Here is a 16,425-nt window from a genome sequence, read left to right as displayed (position 1 = left end):
ATAGATAGGTACCACCTCTTGTCTTGTTTATCTGTCTTGCTCTGATGAAGACCATTTTTGGCCGAAACATGTTGGTGGTGTTTTTATTGGTTCAAGAATGAACTAGCCTTTAAAGCCTTTTCATTTTAGAACTTGAAGGGTGCCTTGGATCTACCTAATTTTGTGAAGGGGAGGTGGATGTATTAATTCTGTATATCATAAAACTTATGAAGTAGATCAAATTTAACCGAGTTAAATATTAATTAGGTCTGTTATCACTGTGAGTAACCAAAGAAAGTAATACAACAAACAAATCATTAATTCAGGGTTCACAACATGTAGTCCCTAAAGGTTTTACTGGTGGTCCCTGATCTTGCATTAAATAATAATAATGGAGTTCTCACTGTTGGAAATTGCATTTGTTGTTCAAAGGTAGTCCTCAGGTTGTTTCCTAACTATAATCAGGACAGACAGTGTCGGGGCTTTTTACTACATGATCGTCTCTTGCTGAGAACTAGAGGGGCCTTGAGTTGTCACCTTGGGACATGTGTATGCAATAAAGACAGCTGGAAAGAGAGTTACTTCATTACTTTATATCAGGGGAAACATATATGGCAGCAGACTATTTGTGGAATAATAAATCACCTTGCATTTCAAAGGTGGCACAAACAGAAAAGCAACAGTGGTTGACATCTGTCAAACCACCCCAACAGATTAACATCCAGCTTGACTCATCTTGACTGACCCCAAATAGATCAGCATGTAACTTGGGCATCGTAATTGATGACCAACTTAACTTCTCTCTTCGCATGTAGCCTCAACTGCAAAATCATGTTGGTTTATCCTTTACAAGATTAGAAAGATCAAACCTGATCTGTCACAAGTTTCTACACAACGTCTTGTACAGGCCATGGTCATCTCCAAGCTGTACTATTGTAATTCACTGTTAGCTGGCCTACCTGTTTATAAGATTGTTTCAACTGATTCAGAATGCTGCAGCATACCTGGTCTTCAATCTGCCAAAGAGGACACATGTAACTACTTTCCTAGTTACTCTCCACTGGCTCCCTATAGTTGCCAAAATTAAATTTAAATCTCTCTCTTTGGCCTATAGGACACTGACTGGATCTGCTCTCTGCTATCGTCATTCAATAATCAAAAAAAGTAGTCACTATTTCTGCTGAGACTCATTTTGCTGTTAAGACTTTAAGTAAATTCTTGAATCTTCTTACCAGGCTTTGAGGAGTTGTGTCAGTGGGTAGCTAGATCTGCTGTTTTTATCCATTTCCCTTATATCTTCCTATCTTGGTTTAAAAACACCAGTCTTGCTTCCCTTGTGGATTTAATGGCTGCCACCGCCAACAGCTTGTGTCTGTGTCTGTGGCTTGAGTCCCTATCTTTCAACCGGAACTCCTGGTTCTCCTCACTCCAGAATTTTGGAGTAACTACACTGCAGCTCTGCAGAGCCAGTCTACAAGACACAGGACAATGGCGGATACAGATAGGGAGATATAAGGGAAACCAGTGAAAATATATTAAGAAAAGAGAAAAGAGAGATAGATAATAAAAAATAATGTGTATAGTGTAAAATATTAAAATACCATTTTGTTTAACAAGTCTTCCCTAAATTCTAAAATGCATAAATATGTAGGCATATTCATGAGCTCATATCCTGAATAGCACCTAGCAAGAAATGAAACAAGCAAAATAGATAGCTGCAGGGACAACATGTGGTGATAATTTATACTAAATATGTGTATGTGAATTATTTGACCAGCTGCTGAGTATGGTGACAGTAGTTATCTGATCTGATGTGTTCTTATGCAGGCTTGCTGGTTGTAAACTCACAGATAAATATTGCGAGATTGTGGCTTCAGTTCTACAGTCACCAAACTCCCTGCAACAGCTGGACTTGAGTGACAATGACCTGGGGGATTCTGGAGTCCAGCTTCTCTCTAAGGGACTGTCCAGTTCCAGCTGTAGAATATGCACATTAAGGTAGGTGCAGACATTTCTTAGTCTTATATTTCCGCATTAGTTAGAGGAAAACAAGACAACATATCAGTCGATCAACTGGTTAGCCAAATGAAAAAAGTAGCAATTAACATCCTACCCTACTTATGCAGTTAGGTCCAGAAATATTTGGACAGTGACACAATTTTCGTAATTTTGGCCTTGTACGCTACCACAATGAATTTGAAATTAAATAATCCAGATGAAATTGAAGTGCAGACTTTAAGAGTATTTACATCAGAATTGGAGGAAGAATTCAGGAATTGCAAACATTTTCATACATACAGTAGTTCCCTCATTTCAAGGGACCTAAAGTGATAGAACAAATAAATATAATGATAAATAAAATGTTTGTTCTTAATACTTTGTTGAGAATCCTTTGCAGTTTGTTACTGCCTGCTGTCTGGAACCCATACAGCAAACATCACTAAACATTTGGTTTCCTCCTCAATGATGCTTTGTCAGGCCTTGACTGCAGCTGTCTTCAGTTGCTGTTTGATTGTAGGTCTTTCTGCCTTAAATTTTGTCTTAAGCAATTGGAATGCAGTGTTTCCCACAGAATTGGATTCAATTTGTGGCGGTAGCTGACTTGGACAAGGGGGGGGGGCATCGTCTTGGTAGTGTATAGGTCTAATTGAGTGCCTGTCACTTGAGGGAACCCTTGCAAATTGCAATTGTAACACAGTTTAAAGGCTGCTGATGTGTAGATGCAATTCATAACGTTTTCTACATAGTTAAAATAAAGGTTCGTACTTCTCCTTGGGACAAGCACTTTTGAGTTTTGGAAAACACTTTTCCATTTACATCGGGATTTTGCAAACAGAGTCAATAAAATGAGACCTTCAAAGAAATGTACAAGCTGCTGTAAGTAGGCTAAGCATGCTCGGCATCCAAACAGTATTCTAACGTTAACTTTGAGATACTGCTTGATTGCATAACTTAATTTAGTTTAGTCTCTTCAATGTAGCCTACTATGTTGTGATAAGATCTTAGCAGAGTTAACTTCAATGCAGCAGTTTTGAACAAATTTGCGCAGCATGGTCACGATGCTAAGCGGATTTAATAGCAATTTAGCCAGACGTCTTCTATGCAATGCTTCTATGTGGCAACAACAATCCTTCAACAATGGTGAATATTTTGTTAAATGCACATGCAGAGGAGGGGCAGCGGGCTACGAGAGAGAGCGGGGCGGGGTAAGGAAAGGCTGCGTGCGCAAAAAGCGCAGCTCAATGGCAATGGAAGGATTTGATCTTATATTTAATTTAATTTAAATTAAATTAAACATAGAATATTTATGTGTGGCGGCCGATTTTTATTTTGTGGCGCCCCGCCACAGATTAGTCAATGTATGGGAAACACTGGAATGCATGCTCGATCTAATCTAGTGGGTTCAGTTATAAGTTGAGTTAGATTTATGCTGTTAAAGAGATTGCAATCTTTTTGAGAGGAGCGATCCAGCCAATTAGAATTGAAGACACCTAATAAGATCTTTTCACTGGTGCAGTCTAAAGAATTAATGGTAGACAAGATACACTCAGTAGTTACTGCTGGAGCAGATGGAGGTTTATAAATATTTTCATAAAAAAAATATTTTAACGAAAAGGCCTTCAAAATGCCGGGATTCTCATTTGGAAGAACAAGTTCTGCAGTTAGATTTGAGGATACATATATTAAGAGGCCCCCACCTCTTGAGGCGCTATCGTTTCTAAATAGATAATTGTTAAGTTAGACTTCATCATCAGGAATATTGCTGTTTAGCCAAGTTTCAGATGAAGTGATTATTATAGGTAAGCCAGGCACTTAATAAATCAATTTTAGGTGGCAAGCTCTTATTGTTCAAATGAATAACATGTAGCTCTTTAGCACAATTCATTATTCCAAAATAACTGAATAAGATGATGTGGTGTGAGCTATTCCAAGCCTTCTCCATACTTTTCTCTTCCCATCATTCTGGTACAGGTTGAACTTACTTTTAGCTGTTCAAAGAATGCTGTTCCAGAACTGGGCGGACTTTTTTAAATGTGTTCTGGCAAACTCGTATCAGTCTTTTCTATTCTTGAGGCTTATGAAATGTTTGCACCTTGTGGTGAACCCTCTGTATTTGCTCTTGTGAAGTCTTCTCTTTATGGTAGACTTGGATAATGATATGCCTACTTCCTGGAGAGTCTTCTTCACTCCACTAGATGTCATGATTAATAATAATAATAAGCTTTATTTGTATAGCACCTTTCATACACAGAATGCAGCTCAAAGTGCTTTACATTTGGAGCATGTAACACAATAATACAGAAGAGTCAGTCATTATCAGTCATTCCTCTTCGTTGCTGTGGCCGTTTATGATCCAATCAGCAACATATCAGAAAGAGGATCATGAAGGGGATCCATTTGCTTAAGACAAAACTTAAGGCAGAAATACCTTCGAACAAACAGTAACTGAAGACAGCTGGGGGGTATTCCATCAACCTCGCTAATGAAGGCGGCACTTCAGCCGTTCCCACTGGTCAGGGTTTCGACCGGCAACCCTCCGGTTAGAAGTCGGAAGCGCTAACCAGTAGGCCACGGCTGCAAGTAGCAGGGAATTCAAACCGTTTCAACTCTGCCATCAATCATTATGTTAAGCCCGCCTAACGACTCTATACATGATGTGATTGGCCCTATCAAAGTTTAATTTGTCCAGCTCACAAGCCAATGGAGAGTTGCTAGACTAGCCTAGGCAGCAAATTAAATTAGCTAGGGTGTGTCTAGATTTCTTGGCTAACATCAAGCCATTCTGAAGTTGTGACAAGCATGAAAGCTGGCCTTTGGAAAATGTAGTTCAGAGAAAGCCTAATTGTATGCAATGCAATAGGCTACCTGCAAAACGGGGCTTTCAGTTGGTGTTGATGACTGTTCATTCTGCACCCAGATAGCAATTAGTCATTGAATCTATGTTAAGTCAATATTACTTTGTCAATGATAAAATAATTGAATCAACGTTGCACTGCAACATTAATTCTACATTTTGCAATTCTACTTTTGCACCGTTCATTAATATTGAAACAATGTTGAAATTCTAACTACAAATCAACAAGATTTCAACGGTATTTCCACTAAAATTAATATTGAAACAATGTTGAAACTACAACCAAACTAAAGATCAACATGATTTCAATGGTATTTCCCTTGATATTAAACCTCAGTAAACCACTATTAGCCTAATCTGGCAAAATATTGGGAAATTCATATCCTGCGTTATCTACAGCCAGGATAAATTTGGCTAGGCCTAGGTATGTCTGGTTTAGGCTACACAAGCTTGCATAAATAATCATTGACAACTTGTTATCAGTTAAGCAAGTGCATTTATTCACTCTTCATCTAGAAATTCACATGTGCTGTGCTCTCCTGTCATCCATTCAGTCTATCATTCATAGCAGTTGCAGTCAGCCTGATCCTCCAGTAGCAGAGTGAAGCGGCACCTAACAGAAATAGAAGGGGAAAAAGAGACAGTGGTTAGATAAATATGTAGCCTGACGAGCCAGTCCCATATTAAAATGTAGGGTCTGGGCACTCACCATTCGCAGTGCTCAGTCCGAGGGGCGGGATAATCCGTTGTCTTTCAAATTCCCTCTGCACGCAATAGGACAGCGCTATGAATCCCATGCGTTTCCCATCAGCGGAGCTAGTTGGCTAGTTCAAACTTTTGCCAACTTAATAAAAGCTTAACTCGTGTCACACTGTTCACCAACAGCAACATCCATCTTATTTGTTTTCAAGTAGCAGGGAATTCAAGCCAAACCGTTGCAACTCAATCAACCAAACGACTCTATACACTATTTGATTGGCCTGATAGAAGTTTAATTTTTCAAGCTCACAAGCCAACGGAGAGTTGCTAGACTAACCCTGGAAGCAAATGTAATTTGCTGCCGCTAGGGTGCGTCTAGATTTCTAGGCTAATAAATATGTTTAACTTAACAACAAACTAACAGCTAAGCCTACAATCAAGTCATTTTACGCCACAACCTACCACTCATACAAACGTAGTTCAAATCGAAGGCTAAGTTTCAGCCAGTGACTGTTTACCATAGAAGGCCATTTCCCTCATCAGGCCAGCTATCGCTAAGAAAGGCGGCTACCAATTTGAGTGTGAAGCTTAGCACTACAGCCCCACTGCACACAACCATGAACCTAGAAACATTCCCGAGGTCTAGCTAACGTAATGTAACTTACCTACTGAATCCTCGGTTATCGCTTAATCAAGTTCTGAACTTACTCGACGTAATATCAATATTATCAGACTAACTTACTAGAATTAAACGTAACATCCTCTCTAGACGTAGCAGCTATGAGTGTGTTGGTGTCAGGTAACACCAGCTTGCTTGCTTACTTGTTTATGTGTTACTTCACATAGATACTCCATTCGAATAGAAAATACAAATTAATTGTAACTTACATTGGGTGTGGTAGGAAAACGTCTGTTTCGTCGTAGTTTGTTGGACGAAGCAGACACCAAGAACGTAAACTGTCTTGAAGAGAATTGAACAGTGTGGTTCAAAAGCAATTAATTACAGGATGTGTAGGACTAGTTTAGGGAGCGCCTGATTGTATGCAGGGGGGCCTGCACCTGATTACTTTACAACCCTTCTAAATGAGACCCATTCGTGATGTCATGCATTTTTAATCCCCTATTTCTCAAAAAGTATACACTTTTCAAAAAAACTAACTCAAAATAACTCTCTTGCCCAATTCCAGACCTACACAACAGTAGAGCTGCATTCATTTTTGAAAAGGTAAAAAGAAAAGGTTATAATAATGAAAAAAAAGGGAATTTCAAGATAGTGGATTCCATCCACTATAATAATACTAAGAAGAAGAAGAAGCCAGGAGAATTCAAGATAGTGGATTCCATCCAACATAAAAAGGAAAACCTATAAAATACATTTAGCAAAAACCTTTTTAAAAAGATATGTTTTTAGGTTTCGTTTAAAAACATCTGTAGTCTGTCGGTCCCACATGTGGTCAGGAAAGGGCGTTCCACAGCCTCGGTCTTGTATGCATAAAAAAACAATGAAAAAGACAATATCTCTCACTCTATCTCTCTATCTTTCTCTCTCTCTCTCTCTATCTCTCTCTGTCTCTCTCTCAGGCTCTCCGATTGTCTCATCTCAGAGAAGGGTTGTGGTTTTCTGGCTTCAGCGATGACTTCAAACCCCTCCCATGTAAAACAGCTGGATCTGAGTTACAATCATCCTGGAGAATCAGGACTGAAGCTGTTAACTGCTAGACTGGAGGATCCTGTCTGTAAACTGGAGATACTTAAGTATGTTCGGAAAGAAACCCCAGTGTTGCACAATTTAGACATTATGTCCATTGCGGAGACCGTAGTTATTTCTTCATATCCAGTGTAGTAGCCTATTTTCAAATGTGTATTGTAATAGCTGCTTTACACTGAAGTATATTTGTTATCTCTTTGATGCAGCATCCAATCATACAAATATTTAGAGATTCAAATTTCCAAACATAACCAAATGTTTAGGAACCTTTGCAAACAGTTTTGTGTTTGTCTTGAGTTCTCCGCAAAACATTTCTGAACACTCAGTGGAGCTGGACGAAGGGTTACTGTTAAAATGGACTCTTTACACCAAATTGTTTTAAATCTAACTGTTCAGAGAATGCATATTTTGCCACAAACATTTGCCACTATTTACCAAATGTGAATGCCTTTCAGATGCCAGGCCAATTCCATTTCCACACCAATGTTTTGGGACTTTAGCTTATTCACCGTATTCCCCCACAGTTAGATAAGTCGATACATACCCTGGGCTCAATGATGCAATAGACATGGTCACTTTCCTGTCATCTTAAATATGTCTTCAACTTATCTATGTGAGAATTCCAGTGTTGTAAAATGAATGTAAAGTTTCAACATTCATTTCTTTACCTTTATTTTACCAGGAAGGTCCCATTGAGACACAGTGTCTCTTATGCCAGAGAGTCCTGGTCAAGATGCCAGCAACTGTTTAAATTAGAAAAACAAAGAAATTACAACATGGGACATGTGTACAGAGCAAAGACATCAATAGTACACTAACACAGAGGACACAGAGTCAACAAAGACTAGGGAGAGCTAAAATACATTAGAATAAAATAGAACACTAGAAGCAGTGACACTCACTTCAGTGTAAGTCGGCTTTAAAATACTTTTAAAAGGAGGGTAAGGAGTCCAAGTTGAGTTTATGTAGTAGTTCATTCCAGGGATGTGGTGCAAAGGATGAGAAAGCAGATTTCCCCGGTTTTGTTTGTGAAGTTGGAGACTGTAGGAGGTGCTTGTTTGAGGAACGGGTGTTGTATGTAGAAGAGCAAAATGACAAAAAGACTACAAATATAACTGGGAAGTTTGCCCATTAAGGTAGCCTGGCGGGCCATCCTATATCATTGACATGTATAGTCTGGAATCGAATCATTCACCTGCTTAATCCAAGGGGCGGGCAGAGAATTGTCTTTCAAACTGCCTTGGCATGCAATAGGCCAGCGCTACGATCATATCCGTATCCGGTCGGCAAAACGGCAAATACATCCTTCTTCGAAAGGAATGACTTAAGTGCATTGTGTTGCTCTACTTTCAAAGAAAAGCACAAGTCCAACTCCTCCAAAGTTGACGCCAACGCCGATTTAAACAACCGCTCTTCGTTCGCCATAGCCACCTTCCTTGTTGTTCACCGTCGCAGGACTGCCGTTATCCTGTTAAGCCCGCCTTAAGACTCTCTAACGAAATAGGGCGCTGTGATTGGAGAACATCCACGGTGTTAAGCCAATAGAAATTTCTATGGTTCGATACTAGACGTACAGGCTGAGCAAATTAATTTGCTGCCGCTAGGGTGCGTCTAGATTTCTAGGCTACCATTAAGGCCTTTGCTATGAAGATTAAAATATGTATTTTTCTTCTTAAATGCAATGAAATCCATTGAACCTTTTCATATAGCATGCTGTGATGTGTTCTAGAAGGTGCTCCTATTACAAACCGCAAGGTAGAGTGATACACAACATCCAGTTCCTTTAGGAGGCCCAGAGAGGCATACATGTATATTAAGTCACCATAATCTAACACTGATAAAAAGAATCACACTCGCCTCGCGTTTAAGTTTGTCACCCAACAAAGCTAGATATGAATTTTTACACATGTGTCTCCATGTCATATTGGAGTCTTTTGACGGATTGTAAATTAAATCAGGTCCGTGGCTCTCTAAGAGAGCCTCTTATGCTGTAACTTTTACAGACAGTCTTAACAGCTACCATTGAAGTTCTAGTCAACTCCGGTCTGTTTGACGGGCGTAGTAACAATTACTAGGGGGCATGGCTTTTGTGAATGGTCAATTCCTCTTAAAGATATATCGTGGCTTAGTTTTAGGAAGCTTACAGTTACTAACACAGGCAATAGTACAATGATCACTAATATCATTACAGAATATGCCAATAGATAGATAGATAGATATATACTTTATTGATCCCAGGGGAAATTCAAGGTCTAAGTAGTATACAGACAACACACACACATTCACTAACAGCAGAAAAACAAATTAAAAGTATATAATATAAAAAAATAAAAAACACAACTAAGCAATAAGGACGGTCGAAGATAAGAATATACTAAATATACTAAAATACAAATTATACTAAATAACACTTAATCTAAATCAATTCTAATAAACAGTATCCACATAGTGGGTGCTTAATCAATCAAGAGGCGCTTGCAATGACTGAGGCAGGGACTGAGCCTGTGATTCTCTGTGCATAGTAAGGTAAGGTGAGGTGCTCTGTGTGAGTGAGTGTCATGGTGATGGTGCAAATGAGTAAGTCAAACAGTGCAACAGTGCAAGAATGAAGTCTATTTATCTATCGTGCTTGACATGAAACCAGTTTTTTTCAGCAGGAACATGTGAGGAGGACCTGTCTCTTAATTAATGCGGTGGTTTCACTTTTCCCATACATTTTTTTAAAACCTTTAAAAATTTTAAGTCAATGGTTTTACAATGTTTCAGTCAAGCTTTGGTTGGTTTAAATACAACTGGTGTGCAAAATTTAAAGTAGTGGATCAACTTTGATTTGCTGTGCTGCATATGGGACAATAGATGCACATAGTAAATTATATAAAGTAGGCCTATTCAAATATTTAAATAGCTTAGTCTACCTTTGAAAACAAATTGAAGGGAATCCAGTCCAGTACACATGTTTGGCAAGTAGCCTAGGCTCTACTACAGATACAGGTGAAGAACAGTCAGTCTCAACTAGTAGCACAACCAGATATGTACAGCCAGCTTCAAAAGCAAGCAGCCCAGACCCTAAAGTTGGGTATTTATAGCTGTGAAGGTAATTCATACAAAATGATTGTATTTCGTCAAAATATATTGGTAACTTCTGTAGACATCTAAAACGGGGAGGGTGTTAAAATTAGTAGAAAAAAAACTATTGCATAAAACAGTTTTAAGTTGTCATATGTATCTTTTTTGCCGTGGTATTTGGACTTAGAAAATGTGCAGATACCCTGATATTTATGTGGGGCATTTGTTAGAATCACATCATTAAAAAAGTTTATTAGTTAGGCTAGTTGAATTTATCTTTAGGTGTTAACTGATTAGTATATGTCTTCCTCCACTTGAGCATGCCCCTCTTTTTCCAGCTGATCGACATTAGACCGGTTAGATAGATAGGTGGCACCTCTTGTCTCGTGTCTCTGTTCTGCCCTGATGAAGGCCGAAACCTGGTGGCGGCGTTTTCATGAACTAGCCTAATTAACTCATTGAGTGCATGCGTTGAGTGCCAAAAACGTAATATTACGTTTTTAGCTTTTTTTTTTTTAATTACGAAACTAGACACTCTAACACACCTTATATGTGATTTTGGGAACTCTGTGATGAATAGAAATGAAATATATGACGATCGTGAAACTCATGAAAACGCACAATCTGGACATTTTATCATAACTCGGTTGCCGCTTTGGGTCGAATCAGTGACGCATGCACGTCAGGTCAAAACCAGGCCATTTTCGTGGGTCTATCACGAGGTGGCAGTCTCGCCAGGTCTCACTGATCACTTCCCGGAATGTTTACACGAGTAAGTAACAGGCAACACTTCATATTTCATGAAAGACGTTATATCTCCATTTCTAGAAAAAAAACAGTGATTTTGATGAAAACTAGCCACTGTTTAGCTTGGGATTTCTCAGGAACAGAGGCGTGTAGAAATACACGGTTTGCACCCACTGAATGCTTAAAGTATTACCTTTTAATCGAGCTATTGAACGTGTTCATAGCTATAACACAGAATATGCTGTGGCTGTACAAAAATCATCAACAATGGTCTAGATTGCTGGCACTCTAGGACAAAGCTCCCGAAAACAGCTTGGCATTCAATGAGTTAATAAACTTAAACTGTATTATTTATTATTGTTAAATTTAATTATATATCTTGAAGAGTGCCATCGATCTACCTGGTTTTGTGAAGGGAGGTTTTAATTATGTATATTGGGACAAATTTAACCAAGTTAAAAATCCATTAGGCCTATTATCTACGGTGGCCAACAGGTGCAAACGATGTGGAATTTATGACAACAAATGCAAATCAACAAAACACGTGCAAATAGACAGAACACAAACACTTAAGAACACATCTTCATCTTCATTTGACAACACGTGCACATAATTTAGAAAATGCACTGCAAATTCAGAAAACATTTATTTCAGAAACGAGCTGCCAATTCACAACACGCAATTCAGAAATGTGCTAAGAAAATCACAACACAACGGAAATGTTTCCAGGGGACACTTAAAAGTGATGAACACCTCTGAATAGGTGGCAAACTACATATGTACAGACAGTAAAGGAGAGGTGTTCCTCACTTTTAAGTGCCATTAAAATGTTAAGATAAACCCAAATTCTTACATTTCAAGCCTGATTTTTAAAAACAGGAGCTATCGTTGTCACACCCGTTTGCCACCTGTTCACTTTTAAGTGTCCCCTGGAAACACTTCTGTTGTGTTGTGAATTTCATGTGTTGTGAATTTTCATTTTACACATTTCTGAAATGTAAGCGTTGTCTGAATTTGCAGCGCGTTTTCTAAATGATGTGCACGTGTTACCAAATGAAAATGTTTTCTTAAGTTGGTTGTGTTTTATCTATTTGCACGTGTTTGTTGATTTACATCTGTTGTCATAAGTTGCAAGTTGTTTGCACCTGTCAACCACCGTAATTATCACTGTCAGTAACCAAATAAAGTAGTACAACAAGCAATCAGTAATTCATAGTTCACAACACGTGGTCCGTGACCCACAGGTGGGCCGTGAAGGCGTTGCTGGTGGTCCCTGATTAAACTAGATGTACCGCAGAGCGGTACAAAATATGACCGCCGCCCAGTCCAGCACATTTTTTCCACAAAAAGAAATCACGCTGAAAGGCCTATATGATTCTAACTGTCTCACTAAATTACATTATCCACACTCAATTCTCACTGGTATCTGCTAGACAACAAGTCCCAAAACATGATTAGTTCATAGATTTCACATGTAAAATTCATTTTATACAACCCCACCTCCATCTTGCCTGTTCATAATTCTGAGAAATTCTTGATTGTTTGTGTTATGTTTATGTTATGTGTGTGGGTGTGTGTGTGTGTGAGTGTGTGTGTGTGTGTGTGTGTGCGTGCTTGTGTGTGTGCCTGCGTATGTGCCTGTGCATGGAAGCGTACATATGTCTACTGTGTGAGTATATGTCATACGTATGATTACTGTGAATGTGTGCGTGTGTATCTGTTTGTGCACATGTGTGCACATGAAATGGGTTAACATGACCCCTGGAGGCAAATATACGGAAAAAAAATGGTCATCCTAGGCCCTACAGTTCTCAATATTCACAGAGAACTGTGTCTGGCCTACCCTCCTTTCGGGGGGTCCAGTCCAGCGGGGGGGCTACAGATCAAAACGAAAAATGACGGTTCCATGCTATCCATGTGGGGGTACATGCCCACCAAGTTTTGTGTATCCCGGTCTTTCAGTGTCCCGGGAATCCTTGTTGGTGTACATCACTAAATGTACACATAAATTATTTTATTGTAAGGCCCCCCATGAACGAAAGTACACAAAACTTGGCATGCATTCGGAGGGTGTCATAATGATCCTACACTTTCAATTTCGTGCAGTTTTGACCATGTCAGCCAGAGATATTGTGATGAAAACACCTACATTTTTGCTTTTTCATTTTTAACTAGGTGGCGCTATACATGAAATAAGTGGTAATGGGATGGGTTGACATGGCCCCTTGAGATCAACATACAAAAAAAAGGTGGACCTCCTAGGCCCTACGGTTCTCGAGATATTCACAAAAAACTGTCTCCGGCCACCTACAGGCCAGTTGGTGTATAGTAACATAAATTAATTTATTGTGTGGCCCCCCATGAACGGAATTCCACGAAACTTGGCGTGCATTCAGAGGGTGTCATAATGATCCTACACTTCCAATTTCGTGCAGTTTTGACTATGTTAGGTCACAGATACCTGCGATTACAACACCTCATTTTTACTTTTTTGTGTTTAACTAGGTGGCGCTATACATGAAATGAGTGGTTATGGAATGGGTTGACATGGCCCCTTGAGATCAACTTACAAAAAAAAAAATGGTCCTCCTAAACCTTACGGTTCTCGAGATATTCACAGAAAACTGTGTCTGCCCTACCCTCCTTTCGGGGGGTGCAGTCCAGCGGGGGGGCTACAGATCAAAACGAAAAACGATGGTTCCATGCTATCCATATGGGGTTACATGCCCACCAAGTTTCGTCTACCCCGGTCTTTCAGTGTCCCGGGACTCATTGACGGAAATTTGGACATGCGAAAAAAAAAAAAAAAAAAATCTGACTAAACCTATATGACCGCCGCTTCGCTGCGCGGCGGTCATAATAATGTAATATATGTACAATACAGACAGTGTCGGGGCTTTTTACTTCATGGATCATTACATGCCAAACGTACGAATCTACCCACTCGACCATCACAGATCTGCCTGAAAAAAAATCAAGGTTCACACACTTCTTAATAGGTATAGTCCCAAATATTAGCTCTCTAGCTAATAAAACTACACCCGCCCCCCTGCTTTTTAAGCAGCATTTTCTGAAGATTGCAAAGTGTTTAAGCTCATTCAAACTTTCTAGGCTTAAAATATGCTACCATGACTTGAGAAATATGTTTTTCTAAGGGTGTGGCTTGGGTATATCATAGTATTTGTGGTACTTGAATTTGCTTCAAAATTTTACTCTACGTTCTGTGGCAGCATCTTTGAAGGTGACTTAATGTTAAAGATAGAACCTTCACAGGTGGCACAAACAAAAAAAAACAGCAGTGTTGACATCTGTCAAATGTAACATATGCATGACATTTTGTTTTTCTTACAGAACTGACCATGCTTCCTTAGACAGAACACGACCACGTTTGCTCAGATGTAAGTTTTTATTTATTTAGTTTTTGTGATCATTCACATTCACATGTTTTAGCATGGTATGTTTGAATGTGTGTAGGGCTGTGTGTGTGTGTGTGTGTTTGTAGGAGTGTGTTTATTGGTCTCTGTGTGTATATGTGTGTGTGTTGGAGTGTGTATATGTGTTTGTGTGTGTGTGTGTGTGTGTTTGTAGGAGTGTGTTTATTGGTCTCTGTGTGTATATGTGTGTGTGTTGGAGTGTGTGTTTGTGTTTGTGTGTGTGTGTTTGTTTGTTTGTGTGTGTGTGTGTGTGTGTGTGTGTGGGTGTTCATGTTCTCTCCTCTCCTCTTGTCTGCAGATGCCTGTGAGCTCACATTGGACCCAAACACAGCAGACAGAAATCTCTCTCTCTCTGAGGGGAACAGAAAGGTGACACGTGTGAGTGAGGAGCAGCCGTATCCTGACCACCCAGAGAGATTTGACGTGTATCCTCAGGTGTTGTGTAGAGAGGGTCTGTCTGGACGCTGCTACTGGGAGGCTGAGTGGAGTGATGGAGCTGTTATATCTGTGGCCTATAAAAGCATCAAGAGGAAAGGGAGTGGTTATGACGCCACAATGGGACGGAATGCCAAGTCCTGGAGTCTGAGCTGCTCTCCTGACAGTTACTCTGTCTGCCACAATAAGAAACACACTGACATACCTGCCCCATCCTCCCGCTCCAGAACAGTAGGAGTTTACCTGGACTGGCCGTCCGGCACTCTGTCCTTCTACAGCGTCTCCACTGACACACTCACCCACCTGCACACGTTCCACTCCACATTCACTGAGCCCCTCTATCCAGGGTTTAGGCTTTATTATGACTCCTCAGTGTCCCTGTGCCAGATCACATGAGCTCCTCCTCCAACAGGTATGTCAACCTGTCACCCTTTCTCTTAGTCTCTACTCCTCTACTCCCTTTATCTCAGTCCTCCTCCCTTCTCTTCCACTCTCTCTCTGTCTTTCATTCTCTGCCTCTCTGTCCCCTCTTCCTCTCTCTCTCTCTACTCCCTCTTTTCCTTCCTCTCTCTTTCTAACCCTTCCTTCCCTCTGTCTCCTCTCCTCCTCTGTCTCTGTCTCCTCTCATTTCCCTCCTCCACTCCTCATTCTCTCTCCCTCATCTCCCTCTATGTTCCTTGGGGTCCACATCACAGAAAATCTTTCTTGGTCTCCCAGCTCCTCTAGTCTGGTGAAGATGGCGCATCAGTTTACTTTCTACGGACCCGTAACCCTTTAATGCATAACCTGGGTCAAAAGTGACCCGGATGACTTAAAATGTTGAATATTTTCAACATAAATTGATTTCATCATCCAGTATTCCATGAATTCGTCAATTAACTTGTTTTTAACCATCACATATCTCTATTTTATTTTTTTCTGTTCTTTCTTTTTAGAAAAAGTTTTGTATCACTACCCCTTTAATGTGCAACATGGGTCAAAAATGACCCACATTCATTTCCTATAGTAATTCATGCATAAATGTGTTTATATTTGCACTATTTTAGGAATTTATGTATTTAATCAGTCAATATTCCAGATATAAATGTAACATCTTGTTTTTGTCAACTTTTTCCTTGTTTACATTAACAACACAGTTTTTGCATTACTTTGTCCAGTTTTCAGACATGGGTCAAAAATGACCTGCATTCATTTCCTATGCTTTTTCATACATGGCTGCGTATTCCTTTGCTATATCTATTGAAAATAATGTATGTATCATTGAATATTGCAGTTAATCTTGCAGTTATTCAATAAAAATATTTTTGATTACTTCAGATAAGTTTACAGACATATGTCAAATGTGACACCTGTGTGGACTTTTGATTAGAAGCAAAAACAAGATATTGTGGTATAAAACTATCACTGGTTTGTAGACATCATTAGCCTGGGTGTTCCCATGCTGTCTTGCGCGCGATTTGATTCACGCTAAGGCAGCCTGGAAACTACCGCTCTAATTTTTG

The 16,425-nt window shown here is 39.6% G+C and overlaps 1 pseudogene; it reads left to right on the top strand.

The window, feature by feature from the left end:
- LOC143116905 (NACHT, LRR and PYD domains-containing protein 12-like) overlaps positions 1-15,378 on the top strand; it is a 68,792-nt pseudogene extending 53,414 nt beyond the window's left edge.
- The last annotated feature ends 1,047 nt before the right edge of the window (positions 15,379-16,425 follow it).

This window comes from Alosa pseudoharengus, unplaced genomic scaffold, assembly GCF_046254945.1.
Source record: "Alosa pseudoharengus isolate Yale_2024_CS ecotype anadromous, Long Island Sound unplaced genomic scaffold, YU_APseudo_1.1 YU_APseudo_1.1_scf_1, whole genome shotgun sequence".
In the NCBI taxonomy this organism is placed as follows: domain Eukaryota; kingdom Metazoa; phylum Chordata; class Actinopteri; order Clupeiformes; family Clupeidae; genus Alosa; species Alosa pseudoharengus.
Note: the sequence above shows the minus strand (reverse complement) of the source record. Positions and strands in the feature narration are given on the sequence as shown.